We start from the raw sequence: 27,964 nt of genomic DNA on the forward strand, positions 1-27,964 counted from the left end.
AAACCTGGATAATAACAAAAAAAGATGACTCCCAACTCGGGACCTTCGAGAGAAAAATACAGAGAAAAGTACGAGTATATGATTCGGTGCAAGAGAAAGATGACACATGAGAATCACGAGATTAATTAATTAAATGAAGGCTATGATATTGTAAGATGCAAAAACAGCGCAAAGAAAATATTACAATGAAAGCCGAGAGGAAGACGAAAATAAGAAGGCCCAGAACAAGATAATAATAATAGCTTTAATAATAATAGCTTTATTGCCCAACAGTTTCCCATTAACAGGACAATGATAAAAATATTACATAATTTATAACACCTATTATAGGTAACATAAAGATTTAAGCAGCAGTACCAAAAAAATAACATTAATAATACAAGTTAGACTAAAATTAATATAAATTCAAAGAGAAAAAGAAGATAAATTAATAAAAAAAAAAATAAAATAAAAAATTAGTGCTTATTTCAGACACTCAATAGCTACTTTTATAAAGTTCCTTTGAGAACATGAAAAAATGTCACAATGCTTACTAATAACATTAAAATTTTTACACATTACATTAATAGGAGCCTTACATAGAATATTTGTACGAGCTCTTGTACACCTAAATAATACATTTGTTCTTAAATTTCACCCTGGAATATTAAAATTAATGTTTTCTAATATTGAAATACAATCAATTGCATTATTAACAAGTTTGTACAAAAAAATTAAAGATGCAACTTTTCTTCTTAATTCTAAACTACACATACTAAAACGATCACACAAGTAATTATTATCTACACCTCTAGCCGGATAAAGACCATTTACTTTAAACTTAAAAAATTTTAGAAATTTTCTCTGAACGCTTTCAATTGCAATGTTATGACAGTCATAGAAAGGACTCCATACAATACTGGCATATTCAAGTTTAGAGCGGACATAAGTATAATATAGCAATGTTAATGACTTTATATTATTAAATGACTTACAATTGCGAATTAAAAACCCATAAGCCTTCAACGCTTCAGAAACTTTAACACACATATGTTCCACAAAAGTGAGTTTTGTGTCAAAAATTTCCCCTCAAATCCTTAACCGTGTTCTGCCTTTCTAATATTCTATCGTGACAACTATAGTTAAATACAAATAAACTTGATTTCCTAGAAAATGTGACTACTGTACATTTTTTTGTGTTAAGTTGTAGTTTGTTGCTGTTGCACCAATTTTCCAATATTTCTATATTCTGCTGAAGTTGGTTACAATAATCCAGCTCCCTAATAGTAGAAAATATTTTCAAATCGTCAGCAAAGCCCAGTCTTTCGCATGAAATATTTTCAAGAAGGTCATTAATAAATAGTAGAAAGAGCAATGGACGGAGATTGGAACCTTGAGGCACACCAGACGCAGCAAGATATTTTTCTAAGACGTAACCGTTATATGCTACAAACTGCATCCTTCCCTGACGATACGATTTTAACAATAAAAGAGCACTGCCAGTAATACTAAATGTTGAAACTTGCTAAGTAATACTTGATGATCAATTCTGTCAAAAGCCTTCGAAAAATCGGTATATATAACATCAACTTGGCCATTATCGTCAATAACTTCAGAAAGATATTGGGTAAAATAAACCAAGTTGGTTACAGTTGATCTTTTACCAACAAAACCATGCTGATGAGATGAAATATAAAGTTGAACAGAAGATAAGATCCTATTATATAATACGATTTCTAAAACCTTTGAAAAATTAGATAAAATAGAGACAGCTCTATAGTTTTCTATTTCTGACTTCACCCCAGCCTTAAATATCGGACACACCCTTGCTTCCTTCCATAGTTCTGGATACTTCATTTGTTGTATAGATAAGTTTATAATCTTGGTTAAAGGTATGACAAACGCACCAGCGCAATCTTTAATAAGAAACGGGGGAACCTTGTCAGGGCCTGATGTCATCTTATCTTTTAACTTTCTGATAGCAGCATTTATTTCATTCTCTGTAACCGATTGAAAATTAATTGATGTCATATATGGGTTTATTGGATAATTGCAACCACCTTCATCATCAGAAACTAAATAAACACTACTGAAAAATTCCGCAAAAGCATTCACTATGGCTTGCGGATCTTTGTAATCACTTCCCTCAAAACTCATGTTGCCAGGAATTCGTAATGATTTATTTCTAGAGTGAATGTAAGAGTAGAACTTAGTCTTGTCTTGAGAAATATTTGTTTGAATATCCTCCAAGTAATTGTCATATGCCACCTTGACCTGATATTTTATTAGTCGTCGTAATCTTTTAAACTCAATAAAATCGGAATGAAACTTAGATTTTTTATATTTGCGTCGGAATTTAACTTTTAGTTTTATGTTTTTTATAATCGCGGAATCAAACCAAGGTGGATATTTATGAGCATGATTTTTGTAAACCGGAATATGCTTATCAAAATTTCATAAATTTTATTATAAAAAGTTTGTACAGCAATATATACTTCGTCGCAGCATTCGATAAATCTCCAATCACTCTGTAGGATACTTGGATATAAGTTAACAAAATATGCATTCCTAAAATTATAAGCTTTATCAAGTGAATTTGAAATAAACGTTACTTCCTTAGAAAATATGTTGTTAAAATTTATTAGTAGAGCCGGATGATGATCATCCTCAGCTACAAGAGGCAAATCATCGTGAGACACAGTACATTTTATATTGGATGCTGTCAAATCAAGTATTCGTTCAAGTGTATTTTTTGTATTATTATATTGATCCAAGTTATTAGTATTAAATAAGTTTAAAATTGCTGCAGTTTTTCTATCCGATATGTCATTCTCAATAAATTTAGGCGCATTAAAATCTCCCAAAATAATCACAAAATTATCATTCAAATAATCAAGTTGCTCTAAAGATTCAAAGAAAAATTCAAAATCTAATAAACTTAACTTATCAGGAATATATAATACCATTACATAAAAAACGATATACCTTATGCTGCATTTAATATTTAACATATCAATTAATGTAAACTGAAGATCAAATGGTGAAGTATCCATTACCTCGGACTTTATAAAAATTTTTATTGCAAGCAAAATGCCACCGCCTTTTGTCTTATCAACTAAATCAAATTTACGATCTTTTCGATGTACATCGTATTCATCAGTAAATAATTCATTACTGGATACTTCCTCATTTAGCCAAGTTTCACTTATAGCAATTATATCAAATTCAGAAACACTAACAGCAGCCAAAAAAGTCTTCAATTTACTGTTCAATCCACGCACATTTTGAGAGTAGCATAATAAATCTTCTTTACAAGTTGAAAAGCTGTTGGGATTGTTCAGTTTAAATTTTGGACTATTCTTGGCACACCATTAATATACTTTATTCGGAAGTTTTGTTGGCCGTCCGAATTTTTTACAATAAGTTCCTCTTTTAATTTCTTATAATGTGTAATTTGACGCGGAGTGCGATCACTCGCAACAGAAACATTTTTATAATTTCCATTCCTAAGAACTTTTGAATTGCGAATTAATTTTAATACTTGATTTTCATCGCGTAAAACTACTTTGATCGGTCGAGTTCTTGCATCAGAAAATCGACCAACCCTAAATAGCCTTGGATTTGAAATATCAAATTTCGGATCTAAGTGATTAATAATTTTATTAACCTGCAGCTTATCATCAGCGACTTCACCCTATTGACTGTGATCTGGAACTCCAAAGATGACCAAATTTTGCTTACGTCTATTTCTGTCGTTAAGTTCCTCGATGACTTCTTCTAAATCCACATGCTGTGGACTAGGTTGTAACGAAATAGTAGACAGGCTAGCCAAATCCGCCCTAGAAATAGGCGAAGAACTTCCCATGAACTTACTACCCATTTCGGATATTGATATTATTAGTAGACGACACCAAAAAGAAAATTGGCAAAGGTATTATCGAAACACGAGAACTGGTAGTAATTACAAACAAATGCGACCTGAAATTCCCATTAAAAGATGGTTTCATTCTGTATCAAATCGCCATTTCATAAGAGTTATAAATAGATTAAGATGTAATCATGCTCTTACCCCTCTTCATATGTACAGTCTGGGTCTCACAGAATCACCTAACTGTGAGTGTGGAAAAGAAGGTAATCTACTACATATTCTCCTCGAATGTTCGCATCAATCAGTAAATATAAACAAATTTTATGATAATCTTAATATATTAAAAATTGCACTTCCCGTCTACCTGAACAATTTGATTTTTTCTGAAGAGATTAATATATTAAAAACAATTTACGAATATATCAAAAATTCTAAATATAGATTGTAGCAATAAAATTTACCCTGTATTTAAGAAATTTTGTTAAAACAAAGCAGGCATGTTTGTTAAAACAAAACAAACATGTTTGTTTTGTTGTTATTTTGTTTTAAATCCTGTAGATTTAAGTAATTATTGTATATTATAATTGAAAAAAGAAAAGAACAAAAAAAAAGAGAAAAAGAAAAGAAAAAAAAAGAAAAAAAAAAAAAATAAATTAATAAAAAAATGCAAAAAAAAAATTAAAAATGCAAAAAAAAAACTAAGAAGATGTAAACCTCCGCGAGGATGAATCGGGTTTACGTCTTAGCGTAGTAAAAAAAAACAATTTATAAAAAATAACAATAAAAAAATTAATAAAAAAAACAAATTAACAATATAAAAAAATGCAAAAAAAATACAAAAAAAAATAAAAATTTACAAAAAAAAAATGAACAACCAAAACAGAGTATTATTTAGATAATAATTGTAGATAATAATGTTAGTTTGTTATGTATTTAGAGTTAGAAATACAGAAAAAATTCCTCTGATTGAAAAATCAAATTTGTTTGTTTTTAAAATAACAAAATGTCTGGCTAATTGGCTCGGCCAAGGCCATCAAATTCACTAAAAAAAAAAAGGTTGTATTTTCACATTTTCAACTTTCAACTCTTGAATATCATTTTGAAGTGATAAAATTAATTTTTTCAAATCGCTTATTTGACTGCCAATTACTCTACAACTTGAACAAGACCAATTATATCCTTTATCAGGATCACTCAGGACACGGAGTTCCTCATATGTTATGTTAACACAAGCATGTCGATGTCGATAATGTCTATTGCAGACCGAACATTGAATCATTAAGTTGGTTTTAAACGATTTATTACAACACATACAAATTTTTGAAGGCATGGTGTAATAAAAATAAAACAATAAATGAAAAAAGAGCAATACACTAGCACGCTACTGGAACTAGGGCTAACAATACCGGGATTCCGGGATCCCGAGTACCGGAATCCCGAACGATTTTTGTCCGGTATTGAAAACCGGTATTTACATAAAAATACCGGTATTTTAGTGTTACATTAGTTGATAAATATTGAATGTATGCACAATATAAGTCTAATTTAAAATAATATTAATTCATTACAATAATTTTTTTTGAAGATAAACAAACAATTTCGTTGTATTAAAATCTATATCAGGCATATTTATTACACATACCGAGCCAAATATGGCACCATCGAGAAGCGGCGGTGTCGGCAATATAAAGCGATTGTTTATGTTTTACGTCTACTACCCAATGCCACATTTTCTTTCGAAATGCCACATTTTGCAAGAAAAATTAACCCGATCGAATTTTGAAAAAATACAAATTCACTTTAACTGAGCTTTATTATTTGGCTAGAAAATATTATTTTCCACCTACCTCTACCGAAAGTATACTGTTCCTGACCTGATAGTAGGGAGCAAAGTCGTACTTTTCCTCTCTAGGGAGGGAAACTACTTTTCCTCCCTAGGGACGAAAAGTAAAAGTGACGTCATTGTATGTCATTGATGAAATAACTTATTATATTCTATTATCTATTACGTAAGTATCTATACATTTTAACGTTTATTTATAGAGCACCCTGTATTTTGCAGAATAGTGAAAACAGTAAATTGTTATTTTGATTTAACAATGTTTACATTAGTAATTTGACTTATGTTTGACAGTTGACAGTTATACTGTACCTACTTGTTAGTTTTAGTGCTCTAATAAATTTTGTTGGTTAGTTACATAAATAAATTAAGTAAAAATGAAAAAATGCCTGGTTATTTGAGGAAGGTGGAAAAATCATATGTATAACATGGGAGTAAAGTGCCTTTTCCTCCCTTGAATGATTACTGCCCTCCGCTACGCGTCGGGCAGTAAACTTCATTCTCGGGAGGAAAAGTAGCACTTTCCTCCCTTGTTATACAAATAGCTATTGTCAATACCTGCCACATCAGTAACCTCCGAAAGAGTATTTTCAAAGTCTGAGCAGTTAACAAACCTAAGTATTTTTTAGAAATTAGACTAGACATTAGAATACCGGTTTTAATACCGGTATCCCGATATTTCAAATTTCAAATATCAAATACCGGTATTCAGATTTTAGTTCGGTATTGTAAGCCCTAACTGGAACCAGCGAAAAAAATCCAAGCTGATTCTGTATATAAACAGTAGTTCTTTTTTGGTGATTATGTTTTAATTACACGACCAACGCAAAAAAATGCATTTAATTGTTTCACTAAATTGTCGATTAATAGTCTTTGATGGCAATAATTCAAATAAAACTTTAAATAAGTAAATACCTTATTTCCAGCAAAAATCAATTAAAAAGCACGGGAACGGGAGCACCAATTTAACGTGTGTACACTTCTAAAGCTAAACTAGAAGATGGTTGGATGACGTGGAAGACAACCTGAAAACTATGAATATAAGACAATGGTGGAGAAGGGCACAAAAGAGATCTGGATGGAAAGACGTAGCCAGAAAGGCAAAGGCTCAACCAGAGTTATGATGCCAAAAGATTATTCAACAATAAAAGCACTTTTTGGGTTTTTTGAAATATTATTATTTTGAAACTTGCAACGTTGTTCGGCAGAGCTTTTCAATTTGTATCCTTCACGCGTGATATTAGATCCTAATTATATTGTACGTTATCCACAGAGAACGACAGTTCTCACCAGTGGCGCACAACACCCCTACAAGCGACATTATATATACACGAAATTTTCGATTTTCTAAACCTGACTGAATTGAAACTTGGGCTAAATCCCATCTTAAAGTTTAGGAAAAGACTCGTCCATCCATATGTTACCTCTCCATTTTGGTCCAAGGGTGTGGATTTTACGGCCCTTCCCATTTAAAGCCTGTTTTTCGTTCTCGTCCCCAAAACTCCCAAAAATTTCAAAAATTTAAGCCCGACCTTTACGGCTTCTGATAGCACAGATCATTACCTTTCCAACGCATGTTTAATTTTGAAAATCGGTTACACCATTCAAAAGTTATCGAGCTCAGAAATATGACTCAATTTTTATTTAAAAAATGGAAAATGTTTGTGGATATGTATGTATGTATGTATGTATGTATGTATGTGTGTGGAAAAGTTACACCGATCTGAATTTTTTTTTCTGTGTTTCAAGAAGGTGTGAGGGCCGATTCAGAACCGGTCTAATTTTTGACTTCTAACTACCCGTAAGCCAGCTAGAGGACTAGGTAGATACAAAATAGCATATTTTTGGGCGTATATATCTTAAGTTCAAGGAAAGACAGGAAAACCGCAAATACACCAAATCAATAGGGTTGAGTTAAGCTTTCAAGTGGCGCCTAAGCGATCAAGCTGAGACATACACACTGCTCGCCATAGCCAAAAAACTGAAAAATTAAACTTTGAAAATTTTGGTTTTGCAACAATTACTCAAAATTTCAACATACGAATTGCGCCAATAACTGAGAGTTTGTAGAAGGACTCAGGACGCGTCTAACGGTGTATACCTCATATCTGGGAAGATTCGAATTTTTAAGTTATAGGCTTCATAAGTATAATCAAATCTATTTCTTATGGGAAAAACGGTTTTTCAAGCTCAATAATTCCTGTAATACGTTCAGTTATCATACTCGATCTTGGATGCTGGTCAGATACTACTTGTCAATACGTTTCAAATTCATGTTTAGTGATCAACATCAGGTAAACCGTTCAGAAGTTATAGAGCTCCAAAAGTATAATTAGTCCAGGAACTGAAATTTTTCACTTCGCAATTTTTACAGAATGGATAGATTTGCTTGAAAATTTGACAATAAGTAGTGGATAGTCCAAGGATCAAAATCTGTATGATGCCGAAAGACGCTTTTACCATGGGGTGGTTGCCACCTCATCTCGTAAGTGGAAATTTTTTATTATATTTTGACCGCAAATGCTGGTAAAAACATTAATTATAAGCAAAAAATGTTCATTATACATTTTTTTTGATAAAATTAATAGTTTTCGATTTACTGGTTATCGAAGCTGTTAGTTTTATATCGAAAAAATTACCAGAGAACGGTAGTTCTCGCCAGTGGCGCAGAAATACACCCCCCTACACGCGACACTATTATATACACGAAATTTTCAATTTTCTAAATCTGACTGAATTGAAAATTGTGCCAACTCCCATCTTCAAGTTCAGAAAAAGACTCACCCATTCATATGTCAACCATCCATTTTGGTCCAAGGGTGTCGATTTTACGGCCCTTCCTATTTAGGTCTGTTTTTCGTTCTGGCCCCCAATACTCCCAAAAACTTCAAAAATTTAAGTCTGACCTTTGCGGCTTCTAACAGTACTGATCATTACCTTTCCAACGCATGTCTAATTTTGAAAATCGGTTATACCATTCAAAAGTTATAGAGCTTAGAAATGTGACTTAATTTTTATTTAAAAAGGGAAAATGTCTGTGGATATATATGTATGTGTGTTTGAAAGTTAAACCGATTTGATATTTTTCCTCTGTGTTTGAAGAGGGGGTCAGGGCCGATTTAGAACCGGTGTAGTTTGTGACTTTTGACCACCCATAAGCCAGCTATAGGACTTGGTAGGTACAAGACGGCATATGTTCTGGGGGTATATATATTCGGATCAAGAAGAGCCAGGAGAACCGCAAATAAATCAAATTAATAGTCAACGTAGAATGAAGTAAACACTTCTGTTGTATATAGGTATATTATAAATTTATTAAAAAATTTTTAAAATTCATCCACAAGGGAGTGGTTGTACAAAACGTTTTCGGTCAAACTGACCATCCTCAGTGTAAACCTGGAAATAAGTGAACCACTTAGATTGAAATGCAAAAGGGTGAAATTTTGACAGTTAAAAAAGAAAATGTGGTTACTTACGTCCAGTGTACAAGTAATTGAAACTAGCCACTTGAATAGGTGTAAAACCTCAAAATAACATTATTGCTACATTATGAGCTGTATAGTAATCGACAATAAGTCGATGTCTTAAGATTAAAAATGTATCACATGTGGATGTATGTCATCCTTGCTCGGAATTAGCACAAGGTTGTGATCAGGTGAGAGGTTAACAACCAACTGATTAGACAGATTGGTGCCTGAAAATTCATGACAAGATGTCAAAGAAGATAGGTGGATTTCTCAAATGTCAACCGAAAAATTTTTTACAATGTGCATTAATATTTAACTTAATTATTCAATTGTGAATATGCAACTATTAAATTTGTTTGATATGAATTCTAAATTGTAAATAAAGGTTAATAAGCTATAATGATATATTCATTAGTGCACCGTAAACAAAAGCAAAATTCTACTCATATGCTGTGACGTCATAGACTGTTTGTCTACTGTATAGGACTGATAATAATTATATTAATTTGAGCAAAGTTATAATGAATGAATATTATTGAAAATTATATAGAAAATTTTTAAAAAATTTTTATCAAAATATGATATTTTAATAGAGTAGCAGCTGTAGAATTGGAAGAAATGCCAATAGGGAATGGTCGGTTGCATATGTTTCAGGGAACCAACGAATATAATGAGAAAATACCAATCTATAGATCTGTAATGTGAATTATTGGAGGTATTAAAGGAAATGATATTAAAAGAGGGAAGTGGAATTGAAAAAATGTATGTACATATCTTAATCAAGAAATCTTCTCTAAAAATATTTTGTTATGACTGAATGTAAAAAGTTTGTCCCATATAGAACTATTGAAAATCTAAATTTAGAAAAATTATTAAAAAAGGTGATAAGGTAAGTTGCCTATGTTCAGTGGACAAATAAATGAAATATAATTACTGTTTTGAAATTAAATTGTGTGAATTGTTAAATGGATAAAGACTGATATTAAATTAGGAAAACTGCGCTGAAAGAAATGTACATGTTTTGATCAAAGAAGAAAATTAATTTTGATTGTAAGCTCTAAATGTAAAAAGAATATGTCACATATTAAACTATTGAAATTCTAGATTGAATATTGTATTGACCAAAGTTGATATTAAGTAAATTTATTAAATGTTGATAGCTGAGATTTATTTTTTAATTTTAATCTAAATGAAAAATAGAGTGAATCAATTAAAATGTTGGAAATTCAACAAAATTTTTGGTTATTGTCTATATTAGAATGTCATATCCGAAAAGATCAAGGGTTCCATGGTGTGATTTTGATATAATGAGAAAATGATTTTGTTAAGTGAAAATAATTAAAGAATGAGATGGAAGAGATAGAGTCTTGACAGGAGCACAGAGTGAAAGAAACTGGAAGTACTAAAAGAATATTTGATTAGGTATAATGTTTGGGTTTTTTGTTTATTTTGGGTTTGTAGTGGTATGTATAGGAAAGAAGGCCAATGTGAAGGTGAATAAAAATATAGAATTATGGAAATAATTGTCTATGAATGGGGGTGAAATCACGGTTAAGAGAAAGTTGACGGTTAACACAGTTTGGACTTGTCCTTGCGTCCCTGACAATCTCTAAATCCTCATATAGGTCTAAACGAAGGGTATTCTTATCTTGGATGTTATGAATCAAAGTCACACCATCTGGGATGTTAAGGTGGTGTTTGTTGACTTTGAGATGGTGAGAGAAAGCTGATGTATTGTCACGTTTAGTGTGCTCTGCTGCTCTAGTAGACAGTGATCTATAGGTTCTTCCTACATAAGAGGCATCACAATCGGAACAAGATAATCTGTAAACACCACTACGATTCATAAAGTTGATTGGATCTTTAGTGTTAGATAATGTTTTGTTGAGAGTGTTATTGACTTTAAATGATATGTGGACATTGTCCGAAGAACAGAGAATGTGTTTGATCTTCTCAGATATGACAGTATTATGAAAAGGTAGGGACCTATAGATTGGTGTGATGACTGGGTTTGAATTGTAAGCTAGTTGCTGAAGACGATTGGATTCTCTTTTCCGGATGAGCTTGTCGATTATATTAGGGTTGTAATCATTGTTGACTGCTATTTGTTTGATTATATTAAGTTCCTTGTTAATTTTAATGACAAATTAATAGTGTTGACTTAAGCTTTCAAATGGTGTCTAAGCTGTCAGAATCAGACATACACCCGGCTCAGTATAGCCGAAAAACTGAAAAACTAAACTTTGAAAATTTTGGTTTTTCGACAATTACTCAACATTTCAACCTACAAATTGCGCCAATAACTTAGCGTTTATAGAAGTACTCCAGACGAATTTAACGGTGTATACGTCATATCCCGGAAAATTTGAATTTTTTAGGTTATAGGCTTCATAAGTATGATAAAACCTATTTCCTGTGGGAAAAACGATTCCTCAAGCTCAATAATTCCTGTAATAGCTTCAATTTTCATACTTGACCTTAGATCCATCAGATACTACTGGTCAATACGTTTCAAACTCATGTTTACTGATCAAAATCGGTTAAGCCGTTTAGAAGTTTTTAAGCTACAAAAGTATAATCCAATTAACGATTATTCCCGAAATGGTTTATGTAGTTGTAGTGGTTACGACGCTAAATTTGATCTGGCAACGGACAATCCGACTTCATTTACCGGCCATCTCAATTTTTTTTTCAATCTATTTCGAATAAAAAAAAATCTAGTGTACATTCGATGGACACTAGATCATTTGGGAGATAATGCAACAAAGGTAACCATTTATAAAGCTTGACGTGTAATAGAGGAACATTGCATTCAACTTCATACATTTAATTTATAAATAACTTTGAAAAACTCCTGATACAAGCATAAAAAACCGCTAAACGCCGTAAAAATGAGTGGCGCATAAAATATTCCAGCTACAAAAGATCTGATATGAATATTACGTGGCGCGAAAATGGATTTTCATTTGATGTAAAACAAAATTCTAGTTTTATTTTAAAAGATTTTTCCATAATATTTGCTAAATTTGAAGTAAACGCGCCACAAAAGAGTTTCAAATTTCAAACTGTATCAAAGTTACTCTTTTGTGGCGCGTTTACTTCAAATTTAGCAAATATTATGGAAAAATCTTTTAAAATAAAACTAGAATTTTGTTTTGCATCAAATGAAAATCCATTTTCGCGCCACGTAATATTCATATCAGATCTTTTGTAGCTGGAATATTTTATGCGCCACTCATTTTTACGGCGTTTAGCGGTTTTTTATGCTTGTGTATATTTTACATCTAATATCAGCTAGAGCAGTGATTCCCAAAGTGGTCCAGGTGGACCCCCAGGGGTCCACGAGTGACTCAACGGGGGTCTACGTTGGCGTGAAATAAAAATGGGGGTTCACAAGTTGCAAGTGGGGCTCCATGAAAATTTTATAGCGATTTGGTATTTATTTAAACAAATTTGCATTTTTTTATTGTAAAATATCAATGGAAAAATAATATTTTAATAGTAGTGACTCAAAAATTCTATTATAATGCATCATAACAAGTTATTGTGATGAAACACAAGTTTTTGATCAAATTTTAGTGTAGAAAACGTTAAAATACCGTTCTGAAGCTATTTCCTTGTGGCATTTTTATAATTACGTATTTTTTTATGGGAAATAAGCCACAATTTTACTACAAAATGAATTTATTAACGTTTCGGAGCCCAAATCGGGTTTCGTTGTCAAAATACAAAATACTATTAAAATAAAACAAACATGTTGTTGCTAAGTAAAAAATTTCTTCTAATAATTTATTTAATCTGACTCATTTATATTGGCAATTCAGATGTATATTATACATTTTAAAGTAGAAGACTTTAAAATGATATCGCCAATATTTATGAGTTGCCTTCCTGGGACGACTTTACTAAAAGATAATTCATTCGATTACATGAAATCAATCCCAACTCAAGAATATCCGTCGCAAAAAAATCATAGCATGTGATCTGTCTTTAAAAAGACAACCAAATGCAACGATGACAGTAAAATTCTCGCGTTAGAGATTCCATAGTAAATCACGAGGGAAAACCAGGAAAAAACCTCGTGATACTATCCCGACATCGTAAGTATTTGGTAATAAATTAATAAATTCATTTTTTAGTAAAATTGTGGCTTATTTCCCATAAAAAATACGTAGTTAAAATACCGTTTTACATTTTCCTGCATTCCCAAAACACATGGCTTTCGATTTGACTGAAAATTTGCCCACAGATAGCCAAAACACAGGAATTGAAGTGGTTAAAAGAATTTGTATCGTTTTACAATACAAAAAAATACGTGGAATACTCGTCTACTGTAAGTACAATTAATTCGGAAAATATCCGATCATACGAATCGTTAAGAAAAAAATGGTTAAGAAAATTATAATAATTATTGTAAACACAATTAATTTGGATCAATTTCAGTTCCCACCATGTTTGTCGAAAAGTTGAGAATTGCGGAGATTCAACAAAAACCACTGCTATCAAATCAATCAGGGCTTATGCTTTTACCGCATACGTACTACCTGAAATATTGATTTTAGCAAAAACATGAAGGAGATAAAATTGCATAAAATTTAATTCTCTTCATTTTTGTATAGATACATTTTTGTTATAGGTCTGGATCCCGCGTACGAAAAAAAAGTTGATTAATAGCAAGCTGAAAATTTGTTAATAGCTTAAGGGTGTCTAGTCAGACAAACTTTGATATATGGGAACACTGGAACAAGGGAAGTTTTAATTGTGGAACAGGTTAAATATTTGGAATGGTCAGACCACGAAAACGGCACATGTATTTTGTCCGACAGAACAGACTTAAACTCTTCGAACAGAGATTAAACTCTCATGCAAAAATCAGACTGCTATTTACCACCAAATGGGCGTTTTAATGAGTGGAACATGTAGAATATGTCAAATGACAGGAATTATCACAGGTGATAAATAGCAGTCTGATTTTTGCATGAGAGTTTAATCTCTGTTCGGAGAGTTTAGGTCTATTCTGTTGGACAAAATAAATGTGCCGTTTTCGTGGTCTGACCGTTCCAAATTTTTAACCTCTTCCACAATTAAAACTGCCCCCGTTCCAGTCTTTCCATATATCAAAGTTTATCCGACCAGACACCCTTAAGCTATTAACAAATTTTCATAATAATAAACGAGATAATTCATTAATTATGCTGTAACTGACACTGTTTCCCCCATAACTCCATAATAGAATAAATTACACGAAATCATATTTTCCACAATTTCAGTCCTTACACTTGTTGAAAAGTTAAATATGGCGGAGATATTGAGCAAAAACGGTTCTACTTTATTCGCGATGTCTCTGCATTTCCTACGCTGTCATCATTTTTTAACGAAAACGAAATATCTCCAATATTAGATGTGGTTGCTGAGATAATTCTTCACTTGGAATCTCTTCAAGAAAGTTTTAATAAATATTACTCCAAACTTGACTGAATCAGAAATCCTGTTGCAGCACCATCCACCAAATGAGTTGGAATTGCAGGATTTACAGGAAACGTTCATCGATTTCACAGAAGTTTTAAAGAGAAATCCTTAATTGAGTTCTGATAAAATATAAAACAAGCCAGTGGACATATTTCTGATAGCAAATATGTTCCTAAAAAAAATGGGGGGACTTCTTTCCATTCCATGCACCCCCCCCCCCCAGTGTTTGGTGGTACGCCAAAATCTTCAAAATGTATCAGGTGGTACGCAGTTGCTAGAAGGTTGGGAACCACTGTTCTACTCACCAGTCCCTTTTCTTCGTTTGTACCAGCCTTCTTTACTTAACCAGTGGTTCCCAAAGCTTTTTAGTTCGCGGCGCACTTAATAAACTAGAATTTTTCCGCGGCGCCCTGAGTCAAAATATTGATTTAACGTCTAACTTTAACTGTAGTTAATACCGTTTCTGTTGCAGTTGATATGGTTAAGTTAATTTAATAATAATGAAACATACTTTAAATTCACAAACAATTTATTGAAAAAATAATTACAGTAATTAATGGGATAATTGAGCTTGTTCTTGTTCATTACACAACTTTTCAAATCTCGGAATCAAACTGGACACAGCTACCCTCATTTCTTGTTCCACGTCAATTTTCGCACGGTATTTACTTTTTATTACAGCGACCGCCGAAAACCCAGCTTCGCACAAATAGGATGTTGCAAATGGAATTAAGATGCGCAGAGCTTTACCACTCAGCAGCGGATATTCATCTTTTACTGATATCCAAAAATCAGTTAGTTCCGTGCAGCCAAACTTTGTCTTCAACGTATTGTCGCAAGCCAAATCAATGAGATTTTCTTCTTCTAAAGAAGTAAATTCAGAAGAAGCTTTCGCTATAAATGGATCTTGGATCCATGCAAACTGGTCGATATTATCAGGTTGAAAGTATTTTTCGAACCATTTGATCAGCTCTGATAAGTGATCCGCAAAAATAGATTTAATATTGCAAGATATATTAACTTCATTGGAGATAATCAACTCCTGCAACAAGGGACAACAATCATTGATATTATTATCATTAATTTTTCTCTTCCATACTTCTAATTTTTTTCTGAAAGCTGAAATCTTCTCCGCCAATTTTAAAATGTGCGTGTTGCGGCCTTGCAGGGAGAGATTCAACGCATTTTTCTTTTCAAAGATATCACATAAGTATGCTAGTTGAATCAAAAAATCCGTTTCTACAAAGTACTTGGCATAGTGGTGTTTTTCTTCTTCAAGAAAAATGTACATTTCTTGCCGTAATTGGAACGTACGAGACAAAACATTACCACTAGAGAGCCATCGTGAGTGGCAAAAGTATAACAGAGACGTGTGTTCTGCACCCATATCCTCACACATTTTTTTGAAAAACCTTGCTTTCACCGGCCTAGTTTTTATATAAATTACCACAGTTACCACACGTTCTAAGACCAAATTTAGTGAAGGACTCAGATTCTTTGATGCAAGCGCTTCTCTATGAATGATGCAATGGGTCCATACTGAATCCGGAGCTTTGTTTCGAACAAGCGCCTGTAATCCTCCATAACGGCCAGACATTGAACCACCACCATCAGTGCAAACACCAACGCACTTTGTCCACTCCAAATTGTTTTCAACCACAAATGTATTCAGGATCTCGAACAAGTCTTTCGCCTTTGTCTCTCTCTCTCTCTCTCTCTCTCTCTCTTGTCGTTTCCCCATTACTGAGGATCGTAATTTCTTCCAATATTCCTAACAATGTTTTTCCATTGGTCTCTATCTTCAGCTGCTCTAAGAGCTTCGCAGAATGAGTTTCCAGCTGAATTCTTTATTTGGTCGGACCATCTAGTTGGTGATCGTCCTCTTGATCTTCTCCCTGGAAAGTTTCCAGAAACGATTAATCTCTCCAAACTGTCGTCACCTCTGCGAACCACGTGACCAAATAATTGCAGAATTCGTTGCAGACATATTGTGGCCAGCCTTTTTTTAATATTGAGTTGGTTTAGAATGGAAACGTTTGTCCTATGAGCTGTCCATGGTATGCGCAGCATTCTTCTCCAGCACCACATCTCAAAGGCATCAATTTTTTGGCGCTCGCATGCGCGAAGAGTCCAAGTCTCTGCTCCGTATAGAAATATTGAGAATACAAGGGCATTCACCAGTCTCATCTTGATATTTTGAGAGATAGATCTGTCTTTCCAAACTTTAGTTAGGCGACTCATCGCATTTTTTGCCATACCAATACGTCTCCGAACTTCTGCTTCACAGTTGCCATCGTTAGTTATACTAGACCCGAGATAGACAAAGGTGTTTACTATCTGGTATTGCCTTTATACTTGCAGTGATTTGAACGACCACCATCAGTGCAAACACCAACGCACTTTGTCCACTCCAAATTGTTTTCAACCACAAATGTATTCAGGATCTCGAACAAGTCTTGCGCCTTTGTACTTGCAGTTATTTTTTTACAAAACAGAAGATCCTCCACAATGGTATTATCATCCAAGAACCTTATGTAACAAATCAAGTGTGCATCTTTACTAGAATCTGTTGCCTCATCCAACTGTAACGCAAATTCACTTTCTTTTATTTTTTCAATTATTTGATCATTAAGATCCTCCACCATACGCTGAATTCGGCGACTGATGGTGTTGTTAGATAAAGGCACCGCTGAAAGAAGTTTTCCCGCAGATTCTCCGATCATAATGTTTACCAAATCTACAGCAGCCGGTAGAATTAATTATTCTGCGATTGTGTGGGGCTTTTTACACTTTGCAACTTTATACGCAACCTTGTATGATGACAGCAAAGCATTTTTAGGTATCGACAAATGCTTGGAAAAGTTACCTTTTTGTTGCTTCAAATCATTTAACTTCCTGGTAAAAAAGCTACGAGGTTTGTCAGCAAAGTTTGGATGATTGGCTTCCAAGTGGCGTTTTAACTTACTTGGAAGCATGAATTCTGGAGCCAAAAGTTTCAGGCACAATACACATTGTGGTCTCTCTTCATCATTGACGTTTGTTGATGTAAAGCCAAAATCCAAATAGCTGTCATCATATTTACGGTATTTTCGTTTCTTCACGACTCTACCACTAGTTTGTGGTGCATCCACTTTATTTTTAGAACCACCTTGTTTATTTAAATTCAAAAACTTTTTTATTTTTACAGCAACTTTTGTACACAAGTAGGTGAAGCAACCCTGTTTATATTCACACTGATAAATGAAACGATGCGAACAGTATGAAACTACAAATTCAACTAACTAAAATTTAGATAAGTAAAAATTCATAGTTTTAAAATGTGCACGTGCAAAGAGACGATTGTATTTGCCGACCGGCAGTGATTTATGGCCTGTCGGTCCGAAGTCAATTTACAGTAGTAGTAAGAGAATTGTTTCGCGGAATTTAAAATATCGAGGATATATTGTCGGCATCAAATAAAATTACTAATAACCGAACTCGTTTATCATGGGAAACATTTTTATATAGGTATATTTTAAAAGTTAAAAAGTTGTCATAACAACTTTAGTTTAATGTTTAATACTTGAAGATTATTATGTGATTATGTCTAATATTCGAAGAAAACTTTCGCGGCGCCCCTGTAGTCGAGCCACGGCGCCCCAGTGCGCCGCGGTGCACAGTTTGGGAAGCACTGACTTAAACCAATCAACAACAAACTCAAAACGGACGCCTCTGTCGATACACTATCAAGTTCAATGTCCACTATCATCCTCACTCGCACAAAACTAGGTTGGCCGTGTCATCAAAGTCATGTCCGGCCTTCCAGATTGCCTTGCCTGCAGAATCTTTGTAGCAATTTAGTAGATGAACAGACAATTTGTTGAACAGAGGTGACGAGAATCTTTAACGCGAATGGATTGATTCTAGGTAGTGTATGATAAATTGAAAGTAAATACATAGTTAGCTACAACGAGGATCTGCTTAAAAATTGAGGTAAAAAATGTACGTAGCGAGGAATTAATTACACATAGCAAGCTCGACTGATTAATATGGATGAAGCAAAAATTAGTATTGATTAATAGTACACGAGTTGGCGTTGTGAAAATCTATTAACTACATGGTTATAATTAAAAGCAATTGTACGTTAGGCACAGCTTGAACACATCTTAGTTAATCAGAGTATTAAAAAATAAAGCTAAAACAAGGAACTGAGCAACGTTTTCAATTACTAGTAAGTTTTAAATATATTGTATAAAAACTGTAGCAACATGCAGTTATGAATCTATTAAGAGGGGGCGGTATGGTTTGAAATCAACATATCAAGCACATTTTTGTGAATTTTTTTCGAAGCTATGGTACAATTGTCTTATTTTTAAATTAAAGAGACACATTAAGTACAATTCAAATAATATTTGGAAAAAAATGCTATCCAAAATATTGAAAAATATGCCATTGGTGACAAATTTTGACAGGCAGCTCACAAAAAAATGGATTTTGCGGTGGACAACAGAACTCGTCACTCGATCATACGAAACAAAAAATTCAAAAACATTTAATTAGCTTACGAGATTTACGAGGTAACAACGTCGAGTTTTTTTTATTTTTAATGATTTTTAAATTTTTGGTATCACTCAGAAATCAAAAAAATGGAATTTATGGGTAAAATTTTGTGAAAATCAACAGATTTATTATTGTTGAACAAAAAATAAGCAAGAAAAGAGAAATATCTCGACGTTGTTACCTCACTAAATGTCTAAAGAAAATCTGTGCAAAATATCAGGTAGATCGGCAGAGTAGTTTTTCAGTTACAATGTCCACCGCATTTGAAAAAGCAGTTTTGAGGAAAATGCGTTTAAAGTTTTGACAACTGCATTTTCATCTTCTTATTTGTCTGCCAAATCGTAAAGTGATGCACATTGGAATATGTTATTTGAATCAAGGAGTAATCTACCAAAGAGAAGGCGAACATTTGCTTAACGTTTCTCACTACGCTCAAGCGTGCTGGCGCGAAGTCGCGGCAAAGCGAGTCTGGGATATTCAACACACTGTATCTCTGGTAATTTTACTCCGATTATTTTGAAATTTTCAGAGAGTATTCTTGAAAGTATGCACTTTTATTTGAAATAATGAAAAAAATTAAACATTTCAAACCATGCCCCCTCCTTAATTTTAATTCCGTCAAGTAAACCGCTTCTTGATGGCAAATGAATAACGCAATAACTATAGTAATAATAATATTTATTAACCCGGCATTGGTCGCTAGGTAGGTTTGTACGCAAGTGGTCGTGCGTGAGATTTCCTCTCCACATAGTCCAAGAGCTAGTGAACCCTCCGACTAACGGTCGTCCTGTAAGGCTAAAAATTTTTCTAGTGATAATTCATAGCACACCAAGGCTAAAAACCATGACCTGGCAGGCCTCAGCGGTGCACGTGTATCTACCAGGTGAATCGAAAAGTGCAAATTTAGGGGGTAAAATAAACTTTCTCCTGTAAGGTTTAAATTTAAGTATTTGTTTGATTAAGTCATTTAGAAGAAATAATGACAGGCGATTCTAAAGAGCATAAGACCTTGCCTGGCGAGGGGAAAGATTAGGGGTTTTTCCTAAAATTATTCTTTTTGCATCGAACAATTTTTTTTAGGTTTTTTGAATCATTTCAAACAGAAAACGTCTTTAGTGATTTTTCTTAATAGTTTTTGTTATATGAGCGATCGAAAATTTTGAAAATTGAGAAATCGGCCATTTTTAACCCTAAATCGGACATTTATCTAAAAATTTCAATGTTTCCAAGATACGTAGATATTCTTTAAACATTGATTGATGAAATCCCGAAGAGTTTTTTGCAATAAAGTATCGAAAACCCCTTTGTTTTTTTAATTGTTAATCAAGCGTGTGCGACACTGTAGTATAAGTGAGGACGTTTGAGTTGCATAAATTCATTATCTCGAGAATGGGCAAATTTCAAGAGAAATCCTCAGACAGGTCGATTTTTATTTTTGAATTAGGACTTTTTGGCATATATATAATACCAGTGACGTCATCCATCTGGCCGTGATGACGTGTTCGATGATTTTTTTAAATAAGAGTAGGGGTTGTGTGATAGCTCATTTGAAACGTTATTTAATTCTCTATTCGGTAATATAAACATTAACATAATTATTTATACAGGGTGTACAAAAAAAATTTTTCTTCAATTTGTCAAATTTAATCAAAGTTAATTTAATAAAAAAAAAATTTTTGTACACCCTGTATAAATAATTATGTTAATGTTTATATTGGTAAATAGAAAATTCAATAACCTTTCAAATGAGCTATCACACAACCCCTACTCTCTTAAAAAAAATTATCGATTACGTCATCACGCCCAGATGGATGACGTCACTACTATTATATATATGCCAAAAAGTCCTAATTTAAAAATAAAAATCGACCTCTCTGAGGTCGATTTTTTTGTCATGAGTTTTGCCATGAATTTGACCATTCTCGAGATAATGAATTTATGCAAACTCAAACGTCCTCACTTATACTACAGTGTCGCACCTGCTTGATTAGCAATTAAAAAAACAAAGGGGTTTTCGATATTTTATTGCAACAAACTCGTCGGGATTTCATCAGTCGATGTTTAAAGAATATCTACGTATCTTGGCAACATTGAAATTTTTAGATAAATGTCCGATTTAGGGTTAAAAATGGCCGATTTCGCAATTTAAAAATTTTCAATCGCTTATATAACAAAAACTGTTACTTAAGAGAAAATCACTAAGACGTTTTCTGTTTGGAATAATTCAGAAAACCTAAAAAAAATTTGTTTGATGCAAAAAGAATAATTTTAGGAAAAACCCCTAATCTTTCCCCTCGCCTGGCAAGGTCTTATGCTCTTCAGAATCGCCTGTCATTGTTCACATTTCTTCTAAATGACTTACTCAAACACATACTTAAATTTACACCTTACAGGAGAAAGTTTATTTTACCCCTAAATTTGCACTTTTCGATTCACCTGGTAGATACACGTGCACCACTGGAGCCTGCCAGGTCATGGTTTTTAGCCTTGGTGTGCTAAGAATTATCACTAGAAAAATTTCTAGCCTTACAGGACGACCGTTAGTCGGAGGGTTCACTAGCTCTTAGACTAACATATCCAATTTTTGCATTTCTTTACAAAATAAAATTTTTAAAACAGATTTAAACTTTTTTTTATTAACTCATAATAAAAACATACTCATATGTATAACATAATATAACATAATATACATAATAATATGATAGGACACAAAAAAATGATCGGAATTAAACCAATAATAATCAATCTCCGTATCTTCATAATTTACGGCACCGCACTTCACAAAAGTATAACAAAAATGATGTGGACAAATTGGTTGATGACAATAATTACATTTTTTTTACTTTGCTAATTTTGTAACTATCATTGTTTCTTTTCAACTTTCAACAGCATTGTTGGGCATAACGTTAAGAGATAGGGTAAGAAACGAAGAAATTCATAGAAGAAGTGGTGTAGAAGACATAATAAAACACATAGCCAAAATTAAATGGAAGTGGGCAGGACACGTCGGTAGAATGAGAGATGATAGGTGGACCAAAAAACTTGGAATGGAGACCGAGAGTGGATAGACGAAACCCGGGAAGACCACCCACAAGATGTACTGACGACATAAAGAGGATTTGTACTAACTGGATTGCAGCAGCCCAGGATAGATCTGAATGGAAGTTTTTCGAGGAGGCCTATGTTCAGCAGTTCAGCAGACTAGAGGCTGATGATGATGATGATGAATTTTGTAACGAGAGCAAAATGAACAAAACTGAATATCCGGTTGTTCAGATTGTGATAAGTTCGGTGATGTGAAGTTTGGAATTGTCTAACTATTTATAAGATCAGGTTTCGTCAACGACAAAGCCAGTTCCTTTAAAAAGACACGACGTTCTTCTGTTTTATTATTATTATCTTTATATATAATGTGACACGTGACTGTTGATGAAGCCAATATTTAACATTGAAAAATATAGGGTAAGTGGCAATCTACAACTCTAACTTGTGACAAAGAATATATAAGATAATCATTTTCAATATAATATTTCATGCAGCGGCTGCATTTTCGTGTTGCAAAGAAATTGAAAATGTTAATACATTTTTAATTCATTTACTCTTTTGTTGAGTACTAAGGAATCCTTCTTGTTGGAACTTTTACCACGCTGAGCAGATGGGTTCTGAATTATTTAAAATTCTCTCATCTTAATTTACTCGGCATCCTGTATGATTCATAATTTTTGAAAATCTCGGGAGGTTGTAACCAAAGAACGTATTCCACCTGTTGTCAATCTAGTGGTATGGGAACAATATTTATTGTCGTTTTCTGCGCTACTTCATTTATTTAAATAAACGTGCCCAGTCATGGTAGATAATTTGATTTTGTAAAATAAGCTTTTATTAAAAGTTTTTTCTGTAAACCTAGCAGGATTCAAAATATTAGAATCTTGCCATATAGTACTTTTATACACACTGTATAATGTGTATAATATCCGTTTACAGATATTTCCAAAGAGCACCTACACATTTCTCATTTATTCCCTGTAATTAATTTTGACAAAGACGAAACGTCAGTCGTAAAAGAAACACAAAAAAAAAACAATTAAAGACCATTCTCCTTTTGTCTATTACCGGCCCACCTCTGTTGATGATAGGTTTCAAAAGATTTTATTAAGAATTTAACCTAAATTAATCAAAACAAAAGCGAGAACGGCGAAGAGAGATGATTATAATTTCCTGCCTCCATATTATCTTTCTGGTTAAGTTCATTATGGCTTACAGTACTTACCGTAATAAAAAGGGGCGGTATAATCTAATTTTGAGCTCAGAAACTATCGTCCCAAGTTTTTTCCTTGTAATTAAAACTCCTTAAATGAATTAATTTTACTGCAGGTTCAATTTTTATTAAGTATCAGAAAGGTTTTATATAAAGACGAGGACAATATTACTGCTAAAATATGTCTGCGAAATGAGTTTTTAAAGCTTTTAGTAGAAAATTTTTAATAAAATTATGAAATCAAATAAGAGTAATAAATAAAGATAATTACAGTAAAATTTATAATATCGTACCAAAAGCTTAAAAGGGAAAAGGCTATGATAAGGTAACCGAGGAAATGCTAAAAAGTATGGGGCAAAATGGTAACGAAATGCCCAGAAAAGTTTGAAATAAAGCATGGAATGAGGGAAGATCCTAAAAGTCAAAGAAGTGGGAGTTATTTTACCCATTTACAAAAAGGAGATAGATGAGATTCCAGCAACTATAAAGGTATAACCTTCCTGAATACCATATCCAAAATATGCAAACTAGTACCTACTGTAGACAAAAGTATTAAAAGGAGTGGACCATAAACAGGAACAATCACAGAGCGAATTCAGGAAGGAAAGAAGCAGGCATGATCATATTTTCACACTCAAGTAGCTAATACAATATACACGAAATACAAGCACGGAACTACACCAAGATTTTATAAACCTAGAAAAAGTATTCGACAGAACTCCGCGGATAGAAATCGACGAAAGCCTAATGAACAGAAAAGTAAACACTAAACACGAAAAACCTATTAGGAGCCTATACAAAAACACAAGAAACAGACTAAGGACAGATAATATGGAATCTGACGAGTTTAGACTCATTGATGGCTTACGACAAGGAGGTCTAAAATACCCCATCCTGTTTAATATTGTACTAGATGATGCACTGAAGGAAACCAGAGAAGAAACATTCAAAATTTATATTGGACATAGAAATCTGGAAATGGTACAGATAATGGAATGCGCATTTGCAGATGATCTGGTTGTGTTTGAAAAAGACGAGGACGCACTCAAGAGAAACCTCCAATTATAGACCGATAAACTTGAAAAACGTAATCTGAGGATTAACAAAAGTAAAGTCAAGGTCATGAATGTGAGGGAAAACAGATCAACGTATTACATAAATTAAAATCCATAACGATACTTTAGAACAAGTTGAACCCTTCAAATACCTAGAGAGTAAAGGTAAACAAGAAACTGAGATAAAAACTAGAATCTAGAATATACCATATACCAAGCCTGAATATACCATTCAATTAAAAGCCCATTGCTATCGAAAAAGGAGTATCTCAAAAAGCCAAGATAACCATCTACAACGCAGTTTTTGTACCTATCCTAACATTTATAATGTGAAAGCTGGACGCTCATTACCAGACTAAAGAAGAAACTGCAAAGCTTTGCAATGGAGTATCTAAGGAGAATACTAGGTGTGACTAGAATTGACAGGATGCGGAATGAGGAAACGAGAGAACTTCTTAAAGGCCAACCAGTAGAGCAGAAAATCGAAGAAGCCCAGCTGGGATGGTACGGCAAAATGGTTAGGATGGATAAAGAAAGACATATAAAACAGTTTGGGAAGGCCTTTGAAGACCTGGCACGATTAAATTTCCGCGATCCTAGCCAAGAAAGATGTTATTAAAGGGCAAGAAGTGAAGAAAATGGCAAGAAACAAGAAGAAAGAGGAAGTTTGTGTCCGAAGCATAAAAAGAACCTAAAATCTAAAAAGAAACACCTTAGATTAGATAGAAGGGTTATTGATAAAATTATAAGGTAATCTTCTAATTTTACGACAGCAGTAAAGAGAGATAATTTCCTGTCTCCATATTATCTTTCTGGTTCAGTTAATTATGGCGTACAGTACTTACCGTAATAAACAAGGGCGGCATAATCTAATTTTGAGCTCAGAAACTATCGTCTCAAGTTTTTCCTTGTAATTAAAACTCCTTAAATGAATTAATTGTACTGGAGCTTCAATTTTTATTAAGTAGGGGAACAAGGGGCTTGTTGTAACAGGGGTAAATAGTAACACGGCTTTTTCTTAGGTTATTTGAACGTTTTTAACTAATTTAGCTGACTCAATCTTATTCTCTTATCGCCCTGCAAATGAGACCGTCTAGCCCAGCGATACTCAACCGTTTTCTTTCCTGGGCCACATAGTAGCTATTGCTACAACTTTAGGGCCGCCATCAAGATGAGGTAGTATACAGGATGTTTCATTGGGAAACGAAAATACTTCACTACAATGGTGAATAGAGGTAAATGAGGCGGTTCTAGATATACTAAATTTATTGCTCCACGGCTTTAATAACTGAGTTAGAGGGTGTTTTATCGATTTTGCTTATTTCTTTCTGGACCCATAACTTTAAAACCACCTTGTATATTTTTTTCATATTTGGTACACATAATATGTCACATTTGGAGCCCCAACCACGCAACTACTAATTACAAGAAAAATCCAGGTCCGGATTAAACAAAATTATAAATCTATTGTGACGTTGAAACAACATCCTATATATTGAAATTTTCAAAACCCGTTTGCACATTTGAAAAGAGCTTTAATGGAGCTTCAATTTTTTACGCAGACAATTCAATTACTGTAATTTTAAAATTATGTCGAAATTTTTAATAACTCGAACTTTCAAAACATAAATTTCGATATAGTTTCAAAATTAACGTCATCAAATTATCTGAGCAAAAAATTGAAGCAAGCAATTAAACTTAGCTTTTTGTGCTTTTTTCAAAAGTGCAGGCGAATTTTGAAAATTTTAATATACAGGGTGTTGCTTCAAGGTCACAGTTATTTTAAATTTTTTTTGTTAATCCGGACCTGAATTTTTCTTGTGATTACTAAATGGGTCGTTGCAATGTGGTAAATAAATATTGATTATTTTTAAAATGAGTATTTGTTCATTAAGTTTAATAATTTATTATTAAAAGTTATTAATACCCTGAATTTTAATCAGAGTTCATAAAAATTTCAATATAATTTAAAATTAAAGTCATTAAGTTGTCTAACTCACACCCAAACACGCCTCAAACAGATCGGCACACTATCAAATAATTTGAAAAACACGTGAAATTTGACAAATAATTTGATCACAAGGCTCTTTAGTAAGCCTTTGGGCCGCATAAAAAACGCTAGAGGGCCGCATGCGGCCCGCTGGCCGCAGGTTGGGTATCACTGGTCTAGCCAGTCATCCTCCGATAGTTGCAAATAGTAGTCTTGTGCACGTGCTTCATTTGGATGAGGTAATATAAAATTTGACACTCATAAAATTTTGGTTATCACTGTTGTTTTAAACGGAAATGAAACTTTCGGTGTTCATTTCTTTTCTAAATTTAGGTTTACTTTGATGTTGCTTAACAATTTTACGATTAGGAAGTTATTTTTACAGTTATTTTAATAAATATACAAAAGTGTGCTACGGGGCACAAAACGTTGGGGCTTGTTGTAACATGTTACAAGTTGCGCTGAATCTTACTAAATTTCTGAACTGCGCCGAAATATATTTTTGACTAATTCCAATGAAGATGCGAAAACTGACCAATGTGCCGTGAAACTCAGTGCGAAGCAACTTCCTTCTTCTTGGTATCAACATTATACAGTTGGTCCAGATTGGGTTCAAAATTTTATGCGTAGAAATCTACAATTATATTTAAGAACACCGAAAGCCACGTTATTAAGTCGAGCAACATCTTTCAACAGGACCAACGTTGGTATTTTCTTCGAAATATGTATACCAAAAAATTCGAATATTCCTACTGTTACAACCTGACCCATTAGGTGTTACAACTAGCCCCAAGCGCAGGGTAAGTTGTAACAATGCACTTTTTTTGGTAAAATCCTAGTTAACCTTTAACTACACGCGCTGGCGTATTTTGTACGCCAGATATAAGAATTCTACTGCAAATATATTTAAAAATTTAATTTTTGACCTTGTTTATGTCTCTAACTTATCACTGGAATGTGCTTTACAATTTGGTTTTAGTTTCGTTATAATCGCCGTTCTGGGAAGATCGCAATTTACAGTTTATTATTTGTTGTTTCCGGTGGTGCACAATATGCGCCACGATTATATTAATGTAAGTAGTAATATAAGTACATATTTCAATTGTTTTTTAGTCATTATGGCACAAAATATATTTTTCTTTATAAATAATACTTTTTCTCCCGTAAAAAATCACATGTCAAAAAAAATTTTATTAGCAATTTTATTTATCATGGAATCCAGTTATTCCGATATTCCAGTTATAAATCCCAATTGGCTTACTGAGAAGAAACTCCAAGTATTCACTGATGTCCAATAAGGCTTATAACAAACAACTAAGTGTATTTTTTCAAAAAAAAAAAAAAACAAATCCGCTGTTATTGTGTATTTTCTTGTGGCCTATAAAGTACGCCACGCGTGTAGTTATGTCATAACTTGATGCGCGGGTAGTTAAAGGTTAATTAAAAAATACCAGTCTTTTTAACTTTTCTTCAGTTCAATTTTATTCAGAAAGAGTTAA

This window comes from Diabrotica virgifera, chromosome 9, assembly GCF_917563875.1.
Source record: "Diabrotica virgifera virgifera chromosome 9, PGI_DIABVI_V3a".
Taxonomy (NCBI): Eukaryota; Metazoa; Arthropoda; class Insecta; order Coleoptera; family Chrysomelidae; genus Diabrotica; species Diabrotica virgifera.